Raw genomic sequence first — 13958 nt, forward strand, 5'->3', positions numbered from 1 at the left:
AAGCCTTGCACAATATTGACCCCATGTACCACCATTTAGAAATCCACAAACCAACCATACACCTTCGCTCAGCTGGCTCCTACTCGCAAACCCCCTGCATTTACAGAACCAGTTCTGGCAGTTGTGCCTTTTTCTACCTCACTCCTACAACCTGGAACGGCCTGCCCCTGCACATCATAGCCCCCTCCTCAGTTCTTGAATCTGCAAGAAACTGAAGATGTGGCTCTTCACCTAGCCCTGACCTTGGCTCGGTCCATACAGCTCCTGCTTCAGCGCCAGGTTATCCTTCTGTGAGAGTTGGGAACTATACAAATGTGCATAACATAGCATTATGTGGTAGATAGAGGGGGAAGCCCCACCTATACCACATTACAGTAGTCCAGTGTACTTATAACAAGCAATAGGACTAACTGTTGCTTAAAACCGTGGGGATCAGGGTTAAGAATTATTTCTAAATCTTCCAATGAGGACACAGGTTGAAGCTTTTTGAAATAGGATGGTAATTAGAAAGAATTTCAGGTGGGCTTCTCCAGCAGTGGGACAATTTGTGCCGTCTTGCAAAAAGATGGGACTATGCTAGAGGTTAAAGATTGCTTGCAGATAGATGCAATCAGGGGAGTGACTAATCCTTTAATAATGTCATTTTCCTAACGCCAGCAGCGGTCCTCATGCCCGCCATATTACAATGGGCAAACATAGCCCATTTCCGGTCCGCCGCGGTGCGATGTGAACTACCATAAAAATGCACCTGCCACAGCGGCGGTGGGAGCCAATAGAGACCCACTGGCATGCGCAATGACGTCCCGACCGCCGTACAAATCAGGATGCTCCAAACAACCCATCACACCTCTGCGGAGAAACCACCCAACCAGAGACTGCAGAAGCATGACAGCGGAGCGCGAAACAAGACTCCCGGTCCCCTCCACCCGGTCCGAACCGCAATGGATATAGCTCTACATGTCTTCCCGGTGCTGTACTTGATACACTACCAGCAAGTAATGCACCGTCGCGGACAGCTCCTCAGGTACGCAATGACACAACCCCGCACACAACCACAACACACAACTCTTGGCCTGTTATACGGTTCCTGTCCACACAAGATCTCCGGTGGGGACAGGAACACATCCACAAGGGTAGCCATACATGTCCTACCTGTCACTAAATCACCCCCCGCATCCCGGTCACCCATCAACCATGAAATCAATGCAATCTTCCGGTCACCTCACCGCAGTGGTGAAGATGCGGGAAGACAAGTGCACAATGTAGTAGGCAGGGCCAGCGCCAGCCATGGGCAGTCCACAAAGATTCACAGGGCCACAACTACACCCATCACACACTAGGCCCCCCACACCCAAAGGGGACATGCTGTGTGCCCCTCCTGTGCTCTACCCTGCACAATTAACCACCCAGGTGACCCCAGACCTTCCACCACACACACCAAACAACCAGGGAACCAGTCACAGCAGGTGGGGCTAAAGAGGAACACATAGTACAGAAGTGCAGGGCAGGGCAACCATCCTCCCCACACACACACTCCGCACATGTCAAGCAAACTGAGTCCAATCACAAAATGGACACTCCCACTGAATATGAACAATCACCCAACTGTACACACTGCCTGTCAAGCCACCCAGACACACCCCACACTGACACACAGCCACATACACATACCAGATGTCAGCAGCAATGGAAGACAATTAATGGGCAAGACAAAAGTGGGGTGGACAGTGATGGGAAGACAAGGAGCTAGCCACAAAGCATGTGTACACCACATGCAAGAGAAGGAACAGATTGCAACACACTTAGGCCAACAAATCACACATGGCTGGCACAGTGAGTGGAATTAAACCACAGTGACCTGTCATATGGTTACTACGTTTCTATATATTGTGTTAAGTTAGCATGAGCTTATTAAATGTTTAAACGCAATATTTTATTTCAGCTTGAGTTTGCACACGACACCTACTTGTTATTGTAGCTTTCAACCTAGACGAAAGATGTGATTTATTTGAGAATAATATGTTATTGCTCTAGTATCAGCCGTGCTTGGTACACTTGGTACAACTGTCTGCACACCGAGAACTGCACACTCTAAGAATAACCTAACACAAGGTTGCTGAAGGCCTGATCCTCGTACCACGTTAGACATAACACAAATAATGTTGCTGCCAACATTGGGCTCTACGCGGGTTTAAGATAGAGTTACAGGGAATGAATCGACACACTTGATGCTTCGCATGCAGAGAGCTGGTAGCTGTTGATGTGATCTACTCCTACTGAGAATTAGAGGTATGGGCCCGCCCAGCTAGAACCCAAAAGAGACCTTCTTAGATATAATATAATATACTGAATAGGGTGCGCGAAATATAGGTGATACAGAATTCTATAGATTTTTGCATCATAACATGCTATCACCTTTTGCTTATTATGGATTAGTGACGATGCTGCTAACTGATTTTTATAATATGTATGTTGGTATTATACAAGATACTGCGTTTGAGAACTTTGCATTGAAAAATAAACATTTCAAACTTGCACGTGTGTTCTTTGCCTCCCAGTTTCGGTTTGTAATGATTATATAACGAAAGAGTGTTCATGTGTTCCACGATACCTGAGGTACCCTAAGTTCATGTTCTGGATTGTCTAAGTCATTGGGAAGTAATTACTACCGATGAGACACTGTAGCTAGCTTGGTAAGGGGATTTCTGAAACAAAGGTGAGGTTTGGGTCACCCTAACTCACCCAGGTTCTAGATCTCTGTGCACAGTTCTGTGGGAGAACGGAAACCCTGCTACATGGCGCCCATACGTTGATTGGCCTTATATCATGACACTCGAGTAGTATATCATTCAAACCTTAACACCTTCATTCCCGTTTCCGGAAAACGGCAGTGTCGGAAAAACCTACCTATTTTTGAAATATGTCTTTTTCAAGCTTGAATCTATCTGTAAACGGTTTCTTTTGAATTGCTACCCAGTCGTGCTACAAAGTAATTTTATTTTTTCACTTTCCTGTGCTGACATGGCACTAGCCGTGGACATCCCGCAGCATAGTCGCATTGCGGTGCGTGACCATTTGCGGGCTTATGATGTTCCAGTAGAAGGCTTGGCTGTTGTTCTGGTAGTGAGTGCGGAACATGCTTACCCGTACGAACTGTTTTATTCGTGGGTGACCTTTCCGCCGGTGGACGCTAATTCTGGTGTGTTCCATTCCTACACTGCTTCAGCTGTACCGGTTGCGTACGCTCCGTACAGGGCATTGGAAGTTCCTATTGATGCTTGGCAGCATGGAGTTTGGTTTGGTGGCGCCCTACCACACGCTTTAACCGCTCCGAGGTTAGGTCCTTTGTGCATTCCGGGCACACCGTGGCCCGCTTTGGCTGGATTCACTCCTCACCCTAATCGCGCCACTTGTAACGTGGGAGATCTGCGCCGGCTTCATGAAGTCGCGGTGGAAGTGATTAGAGCGCTTGTTCATTACACTAGCCGTAATGTTCAGGACGCAGCCCCTAGGGGTGCACAGCTTCGTGCAGAACATGCTGGTTTGAAAATCAATCCGGTCATGGTGAATTCCATGATGGGCAAAAAGCCGCAGGACAAGGATGATTTTCCGTTCTGGCTTGCAGAGAAATTCGGCCAGCTTGAAGCTGTGTTTCCTAATACGAGTCCCGGTGATAAACACCGGATTCTTACACTAAGTTTACCGAAAGATTTGGCGCCTGAGCTTGTTGACTGTGAGACCTGGGGTAAGACTTTTGCAGCGGTCTATTCGAGGTGCTACGGCACCACGTCTGTGACCAATCTGGGTGCGGTCCTTAAACGTGTTCAGGATGAACACGGACCGGAGTCGGCGGTCGAATTGGGTATGCGCCTGTGTGGCTCCTTTGATGTAGTTTGCGATCTGATCCTTGCAAATGTCAAGGGAGATGCAGTGAACTTTCAGGTGGCTAACGCTTTGGCGTTAATTCCCAAGGCCGAGAGACCCCGTCGGTTGGCAAGGATCATTGTGGCCGCATATAAAACGGTTGGCCGCAATGCGAAGGGGCTTAAGGCTTTTCCTGATAAAGAGAAAAAGCAGCCCCAGGGTGAGTCATCGGAAACTGGTAATCAACAAAAGTCCAAGAAACAAAATTGGTCTAAAAAGCAGAATCAGGGTAAGCAACAACAACAACAAACACAGGTTTCTGCTCCTGCGTCTCCGTTGCCTGCGCAGTCGGATCGTGTTTATGATTTGCGCGACCGCGCGATGATTAAATTGCCTGATAGGTTTCAGGCTTCTGACCAACGCTCTCCTCGTTCCTTTCAGGACTCATCGGCTCCGTCAACCGGTGGAGAATGGGGCAGCAGGGGCCGGGGTGGCCAGCAAGGACGTGGTCAGCCCCGCCCGCGTACCGGTGGAGATCAGCAGGAAGGCTCTACGCCCAGGAGACCACAGTTTGCTACGAAGGAAGTCGCCGCACTGACAGCGCATCGATATGCCCCAGATAGTGAGAACGCGGCTTCGGAATATGACGTGGGCTCTGACCTTGCTAGACAGCGTGGCAGAGATTACCATAGTGAGAGAGGCCCTCCGTCCACTGTTGAAGGTGACAGCGACTGAAACTTATGTTGTAATTGAAACTGCTGATACGCATGTTGCTCCCCCTGAACGTCTTTTTGAAATTGTCCTGTTAATTGAAGGTGACATACAGCGAACTGTAAAAGGGGTATTTTGGGAAAATCTCTCGTCTACGTATGACATTTTGCTTTCGGAGGCTGACTGGCCCCCACCTTTTGTTCTCGCAGCTCCGCGAGGGGAGGAGGTAATCCTGCCCAGTTTCGCGCACACTGTACCGAGAGTGGAAGCGCTGCATTTTGCAGAAGAGTGGGCTCTGGCGCTTGCGCCGGCTGTGTACCGCAATCAGTGTGGCTGGGATAAATTGTCACCAAGCCACGAGATTCCTTTACGGTCTCAACCGCAGCCTCAACCTCAATATCCCATACGGCGTGAAGCCAAAGCTTCAGTCGCAGCTATCCTTGAACAATTGGAATATCAAGGTGTAATTTAAACGTGTGTGTCACCAATGAATAACCCCCTTTTTACTGTAAACAAGCCGGACGGCTCATATCGTTTGGTTTTGGATTATAGGCATTTGAACTCGCATTGCCGTAACTGCGCAGTACAGAATACACATGGCTCTGCTTTAGTGAATAGTCTTGAGCGTAAACGGTTCAAAACCACGCTTGACATTTCCAATGGTTTTTATGCACATAGATTAGACGGTCTAAGTTCCCAATGGACCAGTTTTACATGCGGCGGTGTGCAAAAAATGTTTCGGCGTCTTCCAATGGGCTATAAGAACAGTCCTGGAGTATTCTCCGCCCGCATTGTCTCTCTTCTAGAGGGCATCGACCCAGTTGCTTGTTCGTATGTGGATGACATTTATCTCACAGACGACGATCTTTGGGAGCATCTGTGTCGAGTAAATAGCATAATTTGTAACTTTGCAGACATTGGTTACAAGTTTAACTTTGCAAACTCGCACATTGCAGAGTACACAGTGTTGTTTCTCGGTTACGAGCTTAACAACGAGGGAAAAGGGTTAGCCCCTCACTTCCTGGAGAAATGCGCACAATTGCGCTCTCCGACAACACTGAAAAAATTACAGTCTTTGCTGGGATTTTTGAATCTCGGGAGAACTTACATTCCGGAATATGCCCAGCGTATCAAGCCTTTGTATGCTTTGATACAACCATCTTTCTCCAAATCATGCTGGCTGCCTGAGCATTCGGCCATTTTGCAGTCTTTGCAGGCTAATTTGCTCGCTTCTGAATACTTACAGACTCGTGATAACCAGACCAACCTGGTGATAAGAATTATCCCTGGGGCGGTGGGTTTCACGTACCTGACTTTTAATGAAGGAGATACAGTACCTATTGCTTACAAGTCACACTTGTACACTTCGGCTGAATTGCGCTTTTCCACTGTGGAGAAAGTTTTAACGGCTGTGCAGATGGCAATTCTTAAGGAACGTGCCCTGTCACAAGGAAAACGCATGTTGGTTGTTACCCCGTGTCCTGCCTTAGAGGCAGTTACGAAAGCCAGTGTACCTAATTCCAAAGCTTTGCACCCTCGGTGGATTCAATGGGCTGCATCCTTGACATCCCAGGATGTCACGTTTATTTTTGACGCCATTTTGCAGTCGCAGGAGTATTTACAGTATGAATTTGTTCATCCTGCTCCTTTAGCAATGCGGCCGTTGGAGGATTTCCATTGCATCGTTTACACTGATGGTTTGGCGCAGGTTGCGCATGGCTCTAAACATGCCTACGTTTCCGCTTGCGCCATTGTGGTCGGTGCCATGGTGAACGATGAGTTCAAGTCCAGTGTCGTGCACACGCAGACGCTTGGGGACTGCACCGCACAATTAGCAGAGCTTCGTGCTCTGATGCTTGCATTAGAGTACGCAGATCCTAGTGTGACGACTTTGATCGTAAGTGACTCTTACTACTGTGTCCAGTCTTACAATGAGAACTTGTTCTTTTGGATTCAGAATGAGTTTCGTGATTCCAAAGGTAGCACAATAAAACATAAAATGATCTGGGTCCGAGAGTCGGAACTTAAAGAGAAGTTGCCACTCGTGTTTGTGATTCATACTCTCGGTCATCAGCGCGTGGGGGTCCACGCTGTTGGCAATTCGCTTGCTGATGAAGCAGCGAAGTCAGCGGTATCAAAATACTTAGTTGCAGCGGTCACGAGGTCCAAAAGCAAGATAGATGATGACATATTGGCAGCAGTTGCTGCAACAGAGAAGGGAAGTAAATATCCTGCGGGGTTCCCTTCTAAATACAGATACCACTTAAGTCCCGATAAGGTTCCTTATGTGAAAATCCCTGATGTTGGCGAACGTCTAGTTCCCAACTCGGATCGCAGGGCTACTTTGATTACAGCGGCTCATGAAGGTGTGCTTCTGCGCATGCGGGCGTCTCAGCCACTGTAACTCAGCTACAACAGAGGTTCTGGTGGCGGGGACTGTACAAACAGACGCGCGATTATGTCCTTCAATGTGAGATTTGCCAGCAGATTAAGCCTTCGACTGCTGCGCGTCCGCCTCAGACACAGTTGTACATCTCGAATAAACCGCTTGGATGCGTTTATTTGTATCACTGCGGTCCCTTTTCTTCTGATACTGCGTACAAGTACATCTTAGTAGCAGTTGATTCATGCACACGCTTTGTGTGGGTATGGCCACATCGGAGCGCTGATTCACGTACTGTCATTAAGGATTTGCGAGTCTTTGTGGGAATTTTTGCCTGTGGTACCTTCCATTCGGATCAGGGTCCGGCTTTCGCCTCTAAGGCGTATAAGGATGCTATGGTTTCGTTGGGGGTCCAAGTCAAATTTTCGAGTCCCTACAGACCCGAGGGCAATAGTGTAGTTGAACGAATGAACCGCGACTTAAAGCAATCTTTGACAGCTCGAGTTATAGGCACTGGCAGAAACTGGTTAGCCCACCTCATAGGCGTGCAGCGTACGCTTAATAATCTCCAAAGAAGGTCTCTGGGTGGGCGGACCCCGTACGAAATGCTCTTCGGTATCAAGATGTATGTCCCTGACCTCAATGGGCTGGACTACAAGGCCCAGGCCACGGCCTTTGACGTAGATGAACATTGCAATGTTTTACAGAATCTACAAAAGACCAGAGACAGTCTTGCAAAGGAACATTTGCCCTCCACATCGGATGATGCGCTGCAGATCCCGGTAGTTGGCTGGCTACCCCAAGTTGGAGAACTGGTTCGAGAGAAGATCGATAACAAGAAAGAGTTTGGTCCCTCATATCGTGCACCGGTTCGAGTTCTTGGAGTTAAGGGCACAAGAACAGTCATTTTACCACCGCTTCCAGGTCGTAAGGAAAACAGATTTATTTCTATTGACAATGTCAAGACACACAGGGTGGCCGATTCTTCATAGCATGACACCGGCTGTTTCCTGTCCTTCCATGGTGAGGCACTCTGTGCTGGCTATTACATCTGGTGCAGAACATGGGGTGTCCCTCGAGATGCCTGCCATATCCAGTCCTTTATTAAATACTATTCCTGTAACTGACATTGATGAGTTAAACTACACTTATCCTGCTGATTTATCGATGCCTGATTTGCATACCCGTTTGGCCGACCAGTCCAGATTCTCTTTTGACTCTGTTTCGGAACCTTCAAAGAAACCCTCAACTATTGCAAGATATGCCACGTTGTTTAAAAAACATTTTTTAATTCCCCCTTGGACATACATTTGGTTGATCCTATTTTCATTTTATCTTTTTATGTCAATTGGTTTTGTGTTTTATTTTTTCCGCCTGATTGATGGTCACTACGTTAAAGAAAGAACAGGAATTCGATACCTTAATGGAACATTGGCCCCTCTTTCCTCTTCACATTCAGCGCACAGACTGAAACGAAACTTAAATACAGTTAACATTACTGCTTGGCCTGTCCTTGATGGGATTGTGTGGGATGCGGTTAGGTTTCAGATACATGGGCCCACGGAAGTGATTAATGTTCCAAATGTGCTTAGAGTAAACATGGGAGATGTGATTAAACAAAATATACGTTCTGATGATTGGGATATTCAGGCCGTAGAAGCATTATTCTCTGATTTGAAATATTATGCTGCCTTCGATGCTGAGGATCTGTATTTAGATTCTATTAATTATGGTGATTTGTTTTGTTTTCAACACTATGGTAATCATTTTTTGCATAAGACAAATTCAAGGAGGGTTGCTGTAAATTATACACAATGGGAACATTGCCCTGCTCCATTAGGTGGCATCTCCAATACGTTTCTGAAAAAATATACTTATTTCACAGACTTTAATCAATCTAATCCCGAGTCATTTTATTTTAAAATGACACAAAAGTCCATGTCCAAAGTTAGACTTACCGATACAAAATTACTGTATTCGAAGTCCTTTCTAGACAGGTTGGCTGTAGATGGCTACGAGTTTTGGAAAGGAACAATTGACCTTAAATCGGTTTGGGGTACCAAGGATTGGCAGGTACAAGGCACTGAGGCTTTGCACCGTGCATGTCTCATCCCGAATCACATGTTGTTTTTAAATTCATCCATTTTCCAAACAACATGCTTTGGATTGGCTACTTCTAAAAAATTAAATACACCAACCATCCCAGATTTAGAGGAATATTCAGGTTGGGGTAACTTTACTGAATTGTCCATTCATGAGTTGCAAGCTCTATTGCACAATTCATCCTTTAACATTTCCAGTTTGGATTCCAAGGGTTGGCTGATGTGGCATAGGAGTGCTGATTCTTGCCAACGTCGTTTTGTAGGTTTGGCTGAAGGGTTCACAGAAGTCAGACCCGACCCCCGTTTTGAAGAAGATTATACTGTCACGACTTATTCTGTGGGGAAGCTGTGTCAGAATTGGTTGCAACATTCCACATTAGCTGCAGTTAAACTACATCTGTCTCAATTGAATGATAATGTGGATTTAAATGATTTTACAAAAGGCACAGCTAAAGGTAGATCTAAACGGTGGCTTTATGCTATTTACAATGAAATTTGGAAAGTTTCCCAAATTGAGGCTGCTAAGCGCCTGAGGGCTATTGATCAAGCAAATTTAGAAAAAGTGCTTGCAGTCGTCGATAACAGTATTAACACGCTTTCTTCCCGAATTTACACGTTGAACAATATTGTGTCTTCTGTAGTTGACATTGTACATGATGAAGTGTCCGTGTTATATCATGGTCAAAATCAATTGCGTTCTGTGATGCAGTTTGCTTGGACACTACAGACTCTGAAGTCTGGTCGAGTACCTTGGAATTTTATGAACGTCTCATCACTATTTGCCCCATTTAATTTGACTGAAAAACAACGCATGCTTTCAATGAGAGATGCATCATTTTCTATGTTACACATTGAAAAATTAGAATCCTTGCCCTTTTCGGTGGCTGAGGTGACTGCTGCTACATGGCTTATCCATGGTGTTATTACCTTGCCTTTTGCTCTGTATAAATTTACAAATTGTATGAAGTATATGGCTATAGGGCTATATGAACCATTAGGCAGTACTTTCCTCCATGAGACATGGTCTTTACCATACACTTACAGATGCCTAAAGGAGGGGAGTGAAGTGAATCTGAATGGTGAAGAATGTACACAGTCGCCTGACCGCTCATTAATATGCAGACACATCCAGTTGCATGGTTCTTGTAATCAGGACAAGCCTAATTTGGCGTGTGTTTTGAAGGGGACACCGGTTCCTGCAATAGTTCCCACGTTCACGTTATTGTCCAACGGTAGTTATTTACTTTTGAATAACGAACTGTGTTGTGGGTTACAGGTCGGTATCGCTTATGTGGTTACCGTTTCAGAGAGGGTGGTTTGTTGCAAGAATGTGTTATATCCGCCCACGCATGGGAATTCAGATGTTTCAATTTGGCCACGAATACCAACTTTGAAGGCCGAGTTCAATGGTTTAAGCCGTATAAGAGCCCTATTGTCTCAGAAGCCAGTGGCCCTGAGTTCTGCCCGTGAAACTTATGTCCTTCACATAGCTAACACACGCACAGAAGTGCAGGCGCTTTTAAATACTGATTTGCCTTTTCATTTCTCCGAGCTGGTTCATCAAATCTGCAATGCCTCCTCCACAACAGGTCTGGCACATTTTTTTAAATTGGTTAGCAGTGGTCTTGTGACTACATTTGAAAAAGTATTTGGTATTATCCCTGCGTTCTTTCATTCTATATTCGCAAGCCTGTTTGGCGGATTTCCTGTTTTGCTGGCTTTGGCTGCAGGCGTTCTGGTGATATTTTTCTTTCTAAAACATGGATGCCCATCCTGCGGAAGAAAACGCTCAGCCCCTACTGATGCAGTTTCGCAACCGGATGCTTGATTACTATGGCTCCTTGCCGCTTGCGGCTTTAAGCACGGCTTTTGGATTATCGTTCAGATTTTCCTATTTCACATGTGTCCAGCCCGTGTTTCATTGCCTGAGCTGTGATTTCGACTGGGCCATTGATTTGTGTCTCTGCTTACCGACTTCTCCTGACGTCGACTTTGATCAGCTGATGAGCCCCGTAGTTGCTCACGAGTTGGTTTGTTCTGGCGAAAGGGTTATGGCTGTGGCAGCGATGCATGGACTAATGGGTCAGTGGGACATATTCACAGCGGCGCATGACTTCTGGCACATAGCGTTCTCGAGAACCCACTGAGTTGTCCTCTGATGTTGCTAGAGGAATCGGTGTTGGAGGAGCACGTATGTTCTTTCCCATTGCTTAATTGGATGGCTGAACTGTTTTCGGATGATGACAGTGATTTCATGTTGGAAGCTGTAGCTACCTATTTTGCATATTCATTCAACCCATGAGTGACTTTGAAGACTTTCATTATTAAGGCACGTGACTTTTTAGTAATTCTGAATGGTGCCCTTTTTTAATACGAACATTCGACTTTCATATGTTCTGGGCCTATGAACTGGGAGTAGGCCTTAAGTTCGACTTTTTATATTTTTGTGAGGCCACTGTAGGCATTCATACATATTTTTGATATTAAACTTTTATATACATTTACATACATTTAGCTTGGCTCAATATCATTGAACTCTGCTTTCATGTTTTGCCTCTCATAGAGTATTGGCTTATATTTTCTCTTTTTTAACCGTCCTCGGATCATTGGGTGGGTGTCATATGGTTACTACGTTTCTCTATATTGTGTTAAGTTAGCATGAGCTTATTAAATGTTTAAACGCAATATTTTATTTCAGCTTGAGTTTGCACACGACACCTACTTGTTATTGTAGCTTTCAACCTAGACGAAAGATGTGATTTATTTGAGAATAATATGTTATTGCTCTAGTATCAGCCGTGCTTGGTACACTTGGTACAACTGTCTGCACACCGAGAACTGCACACTCTAAGAATAACCTAACACAAGGTTGCTGAAGGCCTGATCCTCGTACCACGTTAGACATAACACAAATAATGTTGCTGCCAACATTGGGCTCTACGCGGGTTTAAGATAGAGTTACAGGGAATGAATCGACACACTTGATGCTTCGCATGCAGAGAGCTGGTAGCTGTTGATGTGATCTACTCCTACTGAGAATTAGAGGTATGGGCCCGCCCAGCTAGAACCCAAAAGAGACCTTCTTAGATATAATATAATATACTGAATAGGGTGCGCGAAATATAGGTGATACAGAATTCTATAGATTTTTGCATCATAACATGCTATCGCCTTTTGCTTATTATGGATTAGTGACGATGCTGCTAACTCTGATTTTTATAATATGTATGTTGGTATTATACAAGATACTGCGTTTGAGAACTTTGCATTGAAAAATAAACATTTCAAACTTGCACGTGTGTTCTTTGCCTCCCAGTTTCGGTTTGTAATGATTATATAACGAAAGAGTGTTCATGTGTTCCACGATACCTGAGGTACCCTAAGTTCATGTTCTGGATTGTCTAAGTCATTGGGAAGTAATTACTACCGATGAGACACTGTAGCTAGCTTGGTAAGGGGATTTCTGAAACAAAGGTGAGGTTTGGGTCACCCTAACTCACCCAGGTTCTAGATCTCTGTGCACAGTTCTGTGGGAGAACGGAAACCCTGCTACAGACCTCTGTGCAACAACTCAGGGAGACAGCAATGCAAGCAATGCATAGGCACAGGGATTACAGGGAGTGTCTGAAATCAAGCTGTGATCTGCCACAAATCTGTATCTACTTAATTGCCATGTGTATGTCATCAGCACAACAGACAGGGCCCATTGTTATACTCTATGACTGTCAAACACAAGTTGGATCCTTCACACATATCCCTCCTCCACCCACCTCACACTTGCAGCACTCAACACAAGTGTTAAATACACAGAATGGTGCAAATATTGTCCTGTGAATACCTTGACAAACAATCACACTCCCTGGGGTGCATCCACAAACATCATACACACACTCAGGGATGCCTGAACCAATGCTGGCACAAACCCAATAGCCTAACACAAACTTCACAAACAACATACACAGAAGTACAACACGCCCAGACATGTACAGACAAACAGTGGAAAGGCAATTGGAGCCCAGACAGAACAGGAGTGCACAACATCATCACTCAGGACTAATGCACAGACACCATACCCCAACACAAACAATAAGTGCATCATCTCAAAACAATCATGGACACAAACTGGGAGCAATGGTCCAATAAGAAAACACAGACAGACATACCACTCCACCCATCAAGTCAACATGGTGTAATAGTGTACCACATGCATGCACATGCACAATGCTGACAAGTGACAGGTCAAATATGAGAGGAGAAACCACCAAGGTGCACTCAAAACAAGCTCAGGAACAAGAATACTCCTAAGTGCATGTGACAGACACACAAGTAATGCACATTAGACTTGCAACATCAGGGGATGCACACAAGGTAATCACAAGGCAACATACACTCACAGCACTGCATGCACAACAAGCAGTGTGTGCACACCAACCTACCCAGTAGCACACATATGTGATGAAACCGAGGCAGGAGAAGAGCCAAAGCTCAGGTACATTGGGTTACGGAACAGACATTCCCCAACACATGGAGCAGGAGGGGTCAACAGCAAGTGCCAGGAGCAAGCACGGACAAGACGACTTAGTGGTTAATTTGAGCTCTCGCTTATTGACAGAGGATGAGCTCTTGGTATTAAACAAAGGGCTAGGTTTTGTCCCTACGAATAGAGGCGACCCTTTCCAACTTAGATGCAAACTTGAAAAGTTATTTTGGTAGATCCGTTTACACTTCTTCTTCAAATCCCAAGTGGGAGAGGCTGATTCAGGACCGTCTGATACATGCACCACTAACACCGGTTTGAAAGTGGCTTCTACCTTTACCCCTTTGACGCACCAGGTTCCCACACAGGTACAGGTTTTTGAAAAAGCAGTGACGCATGATGTTATGGCCCTATGTGAATC

This window comes from Lissotriton vulgaris, chromosome 1_1 (assembly GCF_964263255.1).
Source record: "Lissotriton vulgaris chromosome 1_1, aLisVul1.2, whole genome shotgun sequence".
NCBI classification, from domain to species: domain Eukaryota; kingdom Metazoa; phylum Chordata; class Amphibia; order Caudata; family Salamandridae; genus Lissotriton; species Lissotriton vulgaris.